Genomic DNA, 12,113 nt, shown 5'->3' with positions numbered 1-12,113 from the left:
ATAATAATAATAAAAACTCAACAACGTCTTCGGTGCGTTGTCCGGGGAAGGAAATCGGAATTTTTCACGAGTCTCCAGGGAGATGTTAGAACTCGAGTTGGGATTTAAAAAATACCAGCATCAAACAGCAGAGTTGGATTGCACAAACACACACGGGCCAATCTCGATCATCCAACCTGCTCTCGACGTGATCGCCGACCTCCGTCCGTCTTCTAACTTTAAGTCGAAACCGACATTTTTCATTGTATGTTGCAACGTGCCCGTTGTAGTGTCGACTCCACACTAAAGCGCTACACTGTTACTGTCTCCGTATTGTTGGGATGCGCGTTATACGGCCGAGTATCGCCGCTCGAAGTGGTCAACGTCCCACGGTAAACACCATAAAGATCCATAATGCTCTCGCGGTGATAAACAACGTGCTTCTTCAATAAATTAGTACACCCTGCGGAACGTTTATCATGTTGGCCCTTTTTTTGCGGTCGACAGTGCGGCCTTGTAACCGTTGGAGAATGGCGCGATGGTCTACGAGAAGGAAATGCAAGAAAAACAGCCGATACAACCTTTTTTCCCGCGTCGCTCGCATCTAACAATCGGAGGGGGTAAAAACTGAGCTTGTGTGGTCGGTGTTGGAACTTATGACTCCATCCATCGGTGCGTCCGTGCGTGTGTATGTGCGGTGAAAAGTTTTTCATCTGATGCAAAAAGTTTTCCCGATTTCGAATCTAGCATAACTAATTTTGACAGTTCGCTGCCAATGTTTAGTTTTGTGGTCGAAACTTTCCTCATCGCGACGTATTTGTCTTTCTCGTGCGTACAAGAATGAAACATAATGTGATAATTTTTCTGCATTACAAGCGACATACTTCCTAAAGCACAGCGCAGCAGTTATACGGTCGACGTGGCGGGCAGTACTTTTCTGCTCCAACAAGAATCCAACATATTCTCTGCCGTACGTGATTACTCCCAATGGCACGCAAAAGTTATTTGTGGAATCCAGTTTTTCCAACACATCACGCACACTAATAGTGTGCAGTGTTTGTGTGAAGGTACACATTGTACCGTCAAAGTTGTGGAGGTCGTGGCGTGTGAAACATGAAACGAACCAGTCGATGATGACCTATCGTTTACTGCCGACCCGGAGGTATAGCAATTTTTTCCCTACGATGGATGGTACGGATCACTGGACGCTGGAAACGAAATAAACATTTCGTTGTAATTCAATTACACCTGCTCGGGCGGTCGGTTGGCCGTGTGTTCGTGGAGACCTACCGGTTCATTGGATTAGATCCGTAAACGATGAAAGACGCTTTCCGGTTGTGCAAGCTTCTCGGGACGCAATGTCTGTGCCAAAACAATACACATGGGACATCCGACATCGGACACCGGGCATTGTGTCTGTCGTCAAGAAAGTGCCCATAACTGGATAATGTAATGCTGGACCTCGCTCAAATGTGTCCTTTTTTGTGATTTTTTCAATGTCGGACCAAACATTCGGGCAAGTGTCATACTTTGGTGGAAAGAAAAGTAATCTGCACGTAGATGATTGCAAAAGCCTTAGTTGAAAGGAAGTAGACAAATAAAATGATGAGATTGATCAAATTATTCAAATTCTACCAAATCTTGTTATGAACTCCGTTGAAGGAAAATGTCACAAAAACAGTTTTATCGCAACAAAAACCCCAACACCGTTCTGACCAGAACAAGCCAAAATCTTGATACCGTCAGAAAAACCCTTCTCCCATAACCATGAAAACCTTTTCCGGCGCAAACTTTCTGCCGCTCGTGGGCTCGAGGAGTTTACCCGTGGAGTTTATCGCAGATCTTGATAAAAACCCCACCATAACCTCAATTCGGTTAAAGCTCCAAAAATATACTACGGACAGCGGGGCAGATGTGGCGAGCACTTTTTTTTTATTTGCGGCCAAATACCTTCGGGGCCGAAATGTCAGCACACTGTCCAACCGGTGATGGTACAGCATTGTCATGTCACAGCGATTAATTGATTCCGCGAACACTCCACTTTGTCGACAAATAATGTGCATGACTTCAGGGAAACCTGCCGGAATAAGCACCGTTTCTGGCGGGGGGGAGGGGAGCAGTTACATATGGAGGTAACGATCGCGTTTCTTCATTTGCAAACAAAATACAACAACGCGCATCACATGTAATACTCTGCTTTGGGGACTTGGTTACGCTTTGTGCCAGAGACCTACCAAACAAGACGCTTCTGACTCGAATGGAAGCGACACAATGCGATGTGAAGCATAAATGGAAAGAGGCGGACGGTTGGCCACGTAGCCTGCGGTGCAGCTTTAATGGTCCATTTGACTGTCGTGTCATGGGGTCTTTTGTGTTTGTGTTTTGCAATAGAAAAAAGATAAGAGTTGACAAGTTTTAGTACTGTTCATTGCACTACACCCAGTACCGGCGGTTTAGTTAAAAGCTTCGCCTGAAGAGCGACTTCTTCAGGGGTGTTTAATTTGCTTAATGTGTTCTTCTAAACGACATTATTGCCGAAAATAGAGCCGCATGAATGAAGACGCTAGGAAAAGTCACAAGAAACCTTAGCGGTGCGGTTCAATTTCAACCATGTTCCCACCGGGAAATGTGGCAACGGGAACGAATTCTTGCCCGCTTTTTCTATCGTTGCGTTTGAGGTCAATGTTTTGATTCTAGCCTGCTAACCGTTGAAGCGTATAAAGCGTACAGCAGTAGACAGGTTGTTTTTTTCCGTACAAACGAACGCCAAAAAAAACGCTGAAAAGGCCAAAAACCAAAAGAATTCGCTGAGATGAAAAGAGCAAAGTGAAACACACAACCAAAACAAAAAGGGCAATTAACGAAATCTCTTCATCTTGCAGACACCCGTCCAGCCCGGCACGATGGGCAGCCATTAGCAGGTTGTGGTTTTGCGTATGAAAATAGTGGCTGTAAACAGGTCGGACAAAAAGCTTACGTCCAGCCGCGTGGGCCGCTGCTACTTTATAATTTAATAATGATCACATAGATGGTGTCCGCGGTGCCGTGATGTGCTTCGAGAACATTAGCGCAAACGAAGTGCTTCCCGCACCGAAAGCGCTTCATTACGTTTGACAGATCCATTTACTGCAAATGAACGTTCGCTTGGGTTCATAAACTGCTCCCGAATAGAGAAAAAAAAAAACAAAGTAAATTTAGGAAAATCCCGACACAGCTTGGTCACAATATGAGAATAATTTCAAACAACCCCACACCGAAGGTGCTGTGTAAGGTCATCTACAACCACTAATAAGCATGTTTACTACAAAAGCAACCCCCCAAAAAAAGGGACGCCAATACCATTCCACTCGCATGAATACGATTCACGCTGATGAAAAGCGGTGCCTCTCAATAGAAACGCCATTTACCCATCTTGGAAAAGGGACACATGGGAGCCTATCCCTTGCACGCACGGGTGAACTTTGGTCCATATATGATTAGAATTTCAATTAACAGAACGAAAAGCGTACGAACTTTTCTGCCAAAGTGACCCAACAATCATATTGTCAGCTTCTGTTTACCCCCGTACCAACGCGCCAGAATACATCCTCGTGGGGTTTTCTTTTACTTTTTGCTTCATGTACAGCACTTAATTACATTCAAATCGGCTACAGAACTCATCGGAATGGAAGGTTTCATCATACATTTTCCCACCGACGTGCAACCAGCGAAAGCATCTACGGGACACACATAAAAACGTTGACCAAAAATAACCTCAAGGAACGATTTGGATGTGTCTTGTTCTTCTGTGTTTATTTGATAATGTTTTCCAGTGAATTGCAATGCAAATGGTACAAAAACCGAGCTCGCCTGCTTCAACTTTCGAATTTTGGGTGCGGATGATTGAGTTCGTTTTATTAGATTTTATTACATTTCCCATTACGTTTACGTTTACGCATCCCTCGGAGGAAAGTCCCTCATTGTCGGGTTATGGCTCCACTCAGGCTGAATCATTTCGCTCACATCTTTAGGACTTGGATGTTGGAATATTTGTTGCTCCACGAGCGATACCGATGATGGAAATCTTCGTCGATCAAGGATTGCCAAATTAATGTAAATGTATTTCCTTGGCAAATTGTTCTTGCCGTTCACAGGCTTTTAAAAACACCAGGAAATCGAGAACTGTTGGTGGTGGTTTTATTTTTACACTTGCCGCCAGCCTGTGTCCGTCCGCATTCGATTGCGCCTTTCGCGTGCTTTGAGCTCCGCTCTGCCATACATTACGTATGCGTACCTTATCTACCAGCCGCCACGCCTGACTGCTACGACTTTATCCGATTCCAGCTGCAACCGCGCCAAACAACAAAAAGAGAATCGTAAAATCGTAACCACTCGGATGCGGGTGGGTGGTTAAATTCAATATTTTGGATAGCTTCGTTTGGCAATTTAGCCTTTCGTACAACGCCTGTCACGATCGATTGCGCTTGAGCAGGGTCATGTTTATGTGTCGGGCTGGAATGTACACGCATTTATTCGTACCAGAACACAATTGGGCCACTTCTCGCCGCACCGAACCCGCTCCATCCCACGCGGGAAGAGCTCGATTGCATGGAGACATGGACGTTACCGCACGTGCATGGTATGGCTGTGCGTATTGTCTGCTTAAATTGAGCATACAAACAAACTCGAGCACACGAGGCCCGTGCCGTTGCCGATGCTGATCTCTCCGTATCGCCCACGTAAACCGCACGCACGCACCCTGGCTGTTATCAATATTTGCGCATACAAGCTGAGCACAAAACGTGCAAAGTGGTTCGAGCAATGGGTTTGCATAGTGCCGGGCGCTCAATCAAGGCCTATCGGTTTTGTGATGAGTGGCATTGATGATAGATGATCTGTCACATGTGTGTCAGATTTCGGCTGCTGGGATCTGCTGGGGCACGTCCGAAGCGGTTGGCGGTGTAAGCAAACTTTTTTGTTCTCCCCAACTGTGATGGCTTTTTGTGGTTCCTGGCACGTCGGCAATTTTCTGTCCGGCACCGTCTGGAGCGGCATAGCGTCTCGCATCTTAGATTTTGGCCAACGGTCGTGCTAGTGAAGCGTAGTGAAATTTGTGCAGATGGCCCCGACGAGACAATCTGTTCAGGGTAAGCTGGAAAACGGTGCGGTTGAAAGCCTTTTTTTTCAATCAGCTACAAATTGATATTCTTGTAATGAACGCTTTGTAATAGAAAACTCGCACAGTTCTGCCGCGTGGCCACCATTGGAGTGGAAAATAAAGTAATGCCATAAATAACGCCTATTCAAACTGTGCGTAATTCGAGAGCATGTGCAGAAAAAAGCGGCACAATTTCTGTCAATAAATCATGCCCGCAACTGTCAAACGATGCTCGCCCAACGCAAGTAGGCAACATTGTTTCAGGCGCAAGGGCGCGAATTGAGAAAAAAAAACGGTATCGAAAGTTGTGTTGATAAATTACAGCGAAAAAATGTCTGGAAAATGAAACGGAAAACTGACGTCAGCGACGTTAGGTGGGAATTCTGGCTCGGGAGACATGTCTGGAATGTCGAAAGCACCTCATTTAAATGATTTTCCCAGATAGTACAGTTCCAAAGAATGGGAATAATACACTTATATGTGATCTATGCTGTTTCGCCTTACAAGGGCCATTAAATGTCAATATGAGATAATGAGGTACAGTATTACACAAGCTGGAGACGGTTGCTCCAGAATAATTAGACGCCATTGTCATTTTATTGAAAATCTAAAAAGAGAACTGAAAGATCGAAGGTAACAAGTATAAGATCGAATAAAACTATAACTTAATGGTATGCTGGTGGACCGGAATCACAACAACTTTAACGCATCGCGTCGATACGAGCTAAATTTAGACAATGAAACCCCACAAACATGATGGAGATTTCATGCAAAACCCTACCGTCTATTTTCTGCGAACCGCAGTCTGACCTCCATACAACTCCATCGACATGCAGAATTGGCCATTGGCAAACGGGCCAATTGATACTGTTGAATATTTACACGTATTACGAATCGGTAGACAGTAAACAAGGCAGAACCTGACCACCATCAGGCAGAACCTACGCGAGACCCTGGAGTTCCTGGCTTCCTGGCACGAAGTCATGGGCCGTGTTTTACTGTTAGTGGCGGGCTTTTCTTTTCTGGCTTCTTTTCTGCTCATCATCAACGAACAACATCGCAATGGTGCCGTGATTTCAAAAGTTGATGCGAGTCCAGAGCATTAGGAGAAGCTAAAGCTGATTGATTCACCACCACGCTGGAAGCGCCTGAAAGGCAGCGCGAACTTTTCGCTATCCACGAGTACACGAGACACGGCATGTAAACGAAGCTTGTCGAATCAACAATTATAATCGGCTGTGTTTTCTTTTCTTTCTTTTTTTGTGGTATCCCAATCCCCGAACATCACATTATGGATTCAGCGTCCTGTCTTCGCGGACGTGACATGTAACGGTACATGGGATGGATGGAAAAACTCGCCGGGAAAGCAAACAACACCCACCGCGGGTTAATTTCGCGTTCCCTTCAAGCAGCCCAATGAACGAACGTGCCTAGCGATGGGCTTTGTGAGGAGTTTTGTGTGGATTAAATAACGCTTGAAATTTTGTTCGATTTTCGGACGGGATAATGCAGCCGGCAGCAAACATAATCGTCAATCGGACCGTGGCGTCGTGAACACCGCGCCTGATGATGACGCCGGACGACACGGATAGGGCCGTGACCGTTGAAGAGCGACAGAAGTGGAATTTTAAATGCCCCCCGCCGATAGTCAACACGGCACGGTGGCGATGAATGAGGAACGTGTTTGTGTAGAACGCAGAAGTGGATTTGCTGGCATAATAGCAAATGGCTCAGCAGAACTTTGCGGCAGTGAGGACGAGCTAAAGCTTCCTGATGAACGATGTGTCAAGTGGCGAAGCGTTGACGAGCAGCATTACACTCATCACGCGCTGGAATGCTATTTGTTTTCCGTTTTCTGCTCAATTTAAGCTAATCCCTTAGAAGGTTTACACTTAATGCATTCTTAATTCGTAAAATGTTGTTTACTTCTGATCGTTGGATTATCGCTGGTCCGATATCCGGAGCACCGAACGCCTGGAAACGCCCGCCGCCCAGATGTGGCAAACGGGAAATAGATCGCCGGCAATGAAAGATATGCCCAACTGTCAGTTTGAACTGGGGTACTTTAGTACACACTTTACTACCGTGAATAATCGGATCGCATATCGAAAAACGTGCCACACGAATGGTTTTCCTTATCTGCCAGGCAGACAACGCAAACATCGTCGAATAATATTCATCACCCGGAGCACAAATGGGATTTTGGGTATTTGGATTTTTCTGGTGCCCATTCTCCAGACACTTCGGTTAAACGGCCGAACCGAAGGGACAATTTATTGATGTACGTTTTTCGCTCGGTAAACATTGGATTCGTGTTTTAAATTATCATCTTATTGGTTATTGATGGTGATGATCACAACGGCATACCGGAGCAGCTCTACTATCGTTGCGATTATTGTAGCCGGCATGTCACAAATCGACATCAGATGTTGGCCTTTTTCTCCCTCCCCAATAATTCACCCGCTGTGTGAGCGTACTTGATCACGAGCATCACCATTTCTGAAGAGGATTGTGTGAGGTACACGTGTTTGCTTTCCAAAACTCAATGTAATAATGCTGTCAACCGGAGTAGTAGGACGAACGAATGACAAATCTGGTACTACCATGGTACCCCGTTGCGGAACGGAGTGTAGTGTTTGGGTATGTTGGCGTTGAGCTTTAGAGCACAGAATTCCAACATTGCAGGTGACATCACGTCCCGAAGACCGTGTCACTTGCACTAGATTGACAGTCGAATTATTTGGTCTAACCAGGTTCGAGTTGCATGTCTTGGGTAGTTCTACATCGTTAGATATTCGCTTCAAAATACAGCACTTCTCAAGTTGGACATCTTCTTCGTAGCTCTCAGAGATCAAGAGTCCTCTTCCCAGGGTATTATGGCTTATTGTACAAGCTTTGGAAAGTATTTTTTCATTGCAAGTTTAAAGTAATCGTGGATGGCTAGGTAACCATCACTCTTAAAGCCCAACACAACCTTTGAAGAAACGACATGAAGCACAACATTACATAAGTGAGGCAGTGCAAATCATTCGCTCGTTGCTTTCGAGGTAATTTTATCTCCGCTTTTCTTTATTTTTTCGCCATAATTCTACGCTTCTTTGGATGAGATGATTGGAGAATATTACTCAGAACAAAGTTATTAATTTCTGATACTCATCATTGGGTATTTTCGAACCTTCAAGCGATCAATCCATACAGGGGAGTCACAGATGCTCAAGATACGATGATTAGATAATTCTCTGGTAATTCGAGACTAAAGTGTGAATGAACAGAAAGTTCAATGAAATCTCACTGATTTGACGTCACTACGACGTCAACTACAGCTGTCGGTAGTTCACCAGAGAAATGGAGTAATAAAGAAGTTGGATCGGAGTTCTTTCGCATCTTTCTGTGTAAATTTGCCACCGAATTCTACGAAGCACACATAACAAGTGTTAAAATAAATTTACACATTGTGGCACATACTGAGGCATCCAGTTTGAGACAGGACCCAGGTGTGGTACATTTTCAGACACAAACATAAAAACAACACAACGGTTGGGATTAACCCACTAACGATCAACATTGAAAATCATGTCCATGCATGATTCAATTCCCAATCAATCGTGGGAAGAGCGGGAATTGTGGGAAAAGCTACGGGAATAATACTGAAAGGCTGACCAGTGGGCCATTTATCCGCACGTGTGCTGTGCTGTGGAGGAGGGACATTTTTGTCACGTAACGAGACTTCGCTGCAATAATTTGTATCCGAGTTGCTTTCCCCCTGGAACGACCACTATCCGGGCGAAAAGAAACGGGGACACGCTACGTAATTGGTGCTAATTTTCCATCCTGTTTGTTGAGAGCTGCCGCTACAGCTTGTTCCAGGCTATGCGCACCAGGGCTACGACATTTCAACCTGCTAGACAGGAAGCTGCGAAAAGGACAACGACGATGAGATACTGTCATGTAGGAACGGATGGCTGTGGGCAGCATGTAGGAAGACGAAAACAACCTGTTGAGTAATGTGCGGCGTTACGGCGTATCGTTTACATCGGGAGCGTCGTGCCTACGATGGATGGATGCTTTCTCGGAGGCGAAACGATCTACCTTATTTACGGTCTCTAGCCAAGATAATTAGCATTACAATTAACTTGTTTTCAACCGTACTTTATGGGAGTTTGGTTGCTGTTGTTTTGCACCAACAAACTTTTTCGCCACCGGACCAACGTATCCACGGTAGAAGTGTGAAATTAATTGCCTGTTTTGAAAAATACAAACACCGTCCCGGACACATAAATTCTATAACCGTATCGCTAGGTCCTTTATACATTTTCCCAGAACCCGGGCCTCTCAAGGCCAAGAAATGGTCATTTTCCCGGTTTCGTAGCGAGCGTTTTCCTTGCCGTTTGCACCGTTATGCTGCTGGTTTTAATTGGGATTCCAATATCTTGAACCTACTCGTGCAACCAAAGTTCCGTTCGAAGATGTCCGTTATCTTTCGGCAGCGATCTGAACAGCACTGGCGTATCCTTTTTCAAGCGCACCCACCGAAAGAAATGGAACATCAAGAGCGATTTTCCCGGAAGGCTAGGCGTGTAGGTATGCCAAACGATTGTTTACACAGTCACGCGGGTGTCCTTGCGACTGGTGAACCGTGTCCGATTCGTGGGCGAGATGCTTGCGATAGGATTTGATAAGGAAAACAATTTCCCCAGAACGATACCGAACCGTTTCCACTGAGCTGTTGAACTGTTGTTGACCGGCAGGGTCAACAAAGCCACCCTTCAGCTAGAAAGGGGTGTGGACGGCCAGAGGGAGGCTTGCGTTCCCCCCAATGTACAATGCAATTGCTCTCGTCAGGGCAATTGCACTGTCCCAAGTGCATGCCGTGCATTGCATTATTTGTCGACGGGCTTAGACTGCATACTATTGGCAGGTCGCAAAGGTTAATTATTCATCATAATTACAGGTCGGTCAGCTTTGAATCGGGTTTGGTGTGATAATTTTCCCTATTTAGCTCACCCCATTTCGTTCGGGTATGGGCCCTTCGTCGATAAGCTTGAAGCAGTATCGGGCCGGTGCACGGTGGGAACACGGTATTAGCGAAAACCAACACGACAACAATGGAACGGTCGTAGCAATAGTAACAAATCGCGGTACCGCGGTGCACCGAGAGTCATTAGCATGGCCCTCGCGGTATTTAGTACACTTCGCATGAACTTATTTGCTCGTCCAAATGCTTGGGAGTCGAATGGTCATTGTTTGTGTTTTTTTTTTCATGTGTACTTTTTATTCATAAACAAGGATTGAGAGTTCATTAACGCGGAGACAAAATCGATCCGAAGAAAAGGTTGTCTTGCAAATAAAAGCTCGACATTCAGTTTCGCGCAGTTAATAGTAATGTGGTTTTTCGAGATGATATTAATTGGATGGGCTGTTTAATCATATTTATGATGCAACCGATACAATTCAAATCGCTTTCATTGTTCGGCTTTATGTCGTGTGAAAAGGTTAAGATAGTGAATTGGAGAGATGACAATCTGCTCGTTAAGGCGCTTTATTCTCATCAGATAAACGATGAACGATGCACTTCGTGGGATAACTATTTTAACAGCTGTGTACAGTAGTCTTACAATGCAATCGTAATGTGACATAATGTAATAGGAATTAAATTAGTTTCATTTGCAAACTGGAGGTACAGCACTAGACAACGAATTTCATCGAATTATTACTGAGGTATGGGATCTTAGTGAATCGATGCCTTGTGTTTGGAATCTTGGTATCATCTATCCTATGTTCAAGAAGGGAGATAAGCTAGAGTGCAGCAATTACCGGGGTATTACGGTGTTGAATATCGCCTACAAAATATTATCCCTTATACTACAAGATCGTCTTGTCCCATTCGTAGAAAGGGCAGGTGGATACTATCAGAGGGGTTTCCGAAACGGAAAATCGACCACTGATTCGATCTTTACCATGCGGCAGATCTTGGAGAAGATTGCGGAGCAGCAACTCCACTTTTTCCATCTCTTCAAGGCCGCATACGATAGCGTAGGCAGGAAAAAACTGTAGAAGCAAGAGTTTGTTGAATTTTTATTACCTTTTCAAACTTCCTTTATCTTTTCTCGGCAGAAAGAAAGTCGCTGAAGGAAAGTCTATTGAAGGCCGTTGGTCGGTATTATTCTCATTCTCATGCCTAGAACACCAGAGTCTAATGCAGCCTTCACTATCACAACAAGCACAATCTATGATCACAGAATGAGATCTTTCATTAGGCTTAACGGAGATACAAAATTGAAAATATATGCAGAACATGATGGCCAAAAATATCACCCATGTGTTTCTTTATTGAAAGCTCTTTCATACCTCTTTGAATAGCGACTGATCTATATTTTTTCAATGTTATTCTATGCATTTGCTATTAAACTGCTACCTTTATTCAAACTTCAAACTCCACGGATGTGATATTAAGTGGTTCGTTTAATAACTGTATCAGGAGTCCAGTCCCATAACGGTTACATTCCTCCATTTCATGCGCATCTAAAGAACTTCATTAATCCTCATTTCCCAAGAGGCACCTTTTCAAACATCGACCATTTTCACTCCTGCATCATCATTAATTATCTGGAATCTAGCCCGCTGGGTAGGCGACCTTCCGTCAGAAGCGACCACTGTCAACACTGTCGATTAAACTGTGAAAGGACGGATCTCTCGTAACACTTAACACTGGAGGTGCTTGTGATAATTATACAGCTTCCATCCACGCATCACATCATCACACACGGTAACGAAAATCATCACATTCATCACTTTTGCGCCATAGATAATAATGGGACGAACAGTTTGTTTCGTTGTTTACGTATTATTTCCTTTATTCCTTTAGCTGCTCAACCAAGGCAAACAAAAAAAAATAAAAAGATCACAAAACACGTGTCCCAATTCATGTCGGCATCTTTGTATGTTAATACTCTTTTAACAAGCTACCCACTAATGCTGTCACTGCCCATCAACGTAG

This window comes from Anopheles marshallii, chromosome 2 (genome assembly GCF_943734725.1).
Source record: "Anopheles marshallii chromosome 2, idAnoMarsDA_429_01, whole genome shotgun sequence".
Lineage (NCBI taxonomy): Eukaryota > Metazoa > Arthropoda > Insecta > Diptera > Culicidae > Anopheles > Anopheles marshallii.
This window is presented reverse-complemented; position numbering follows the sequence as displayed.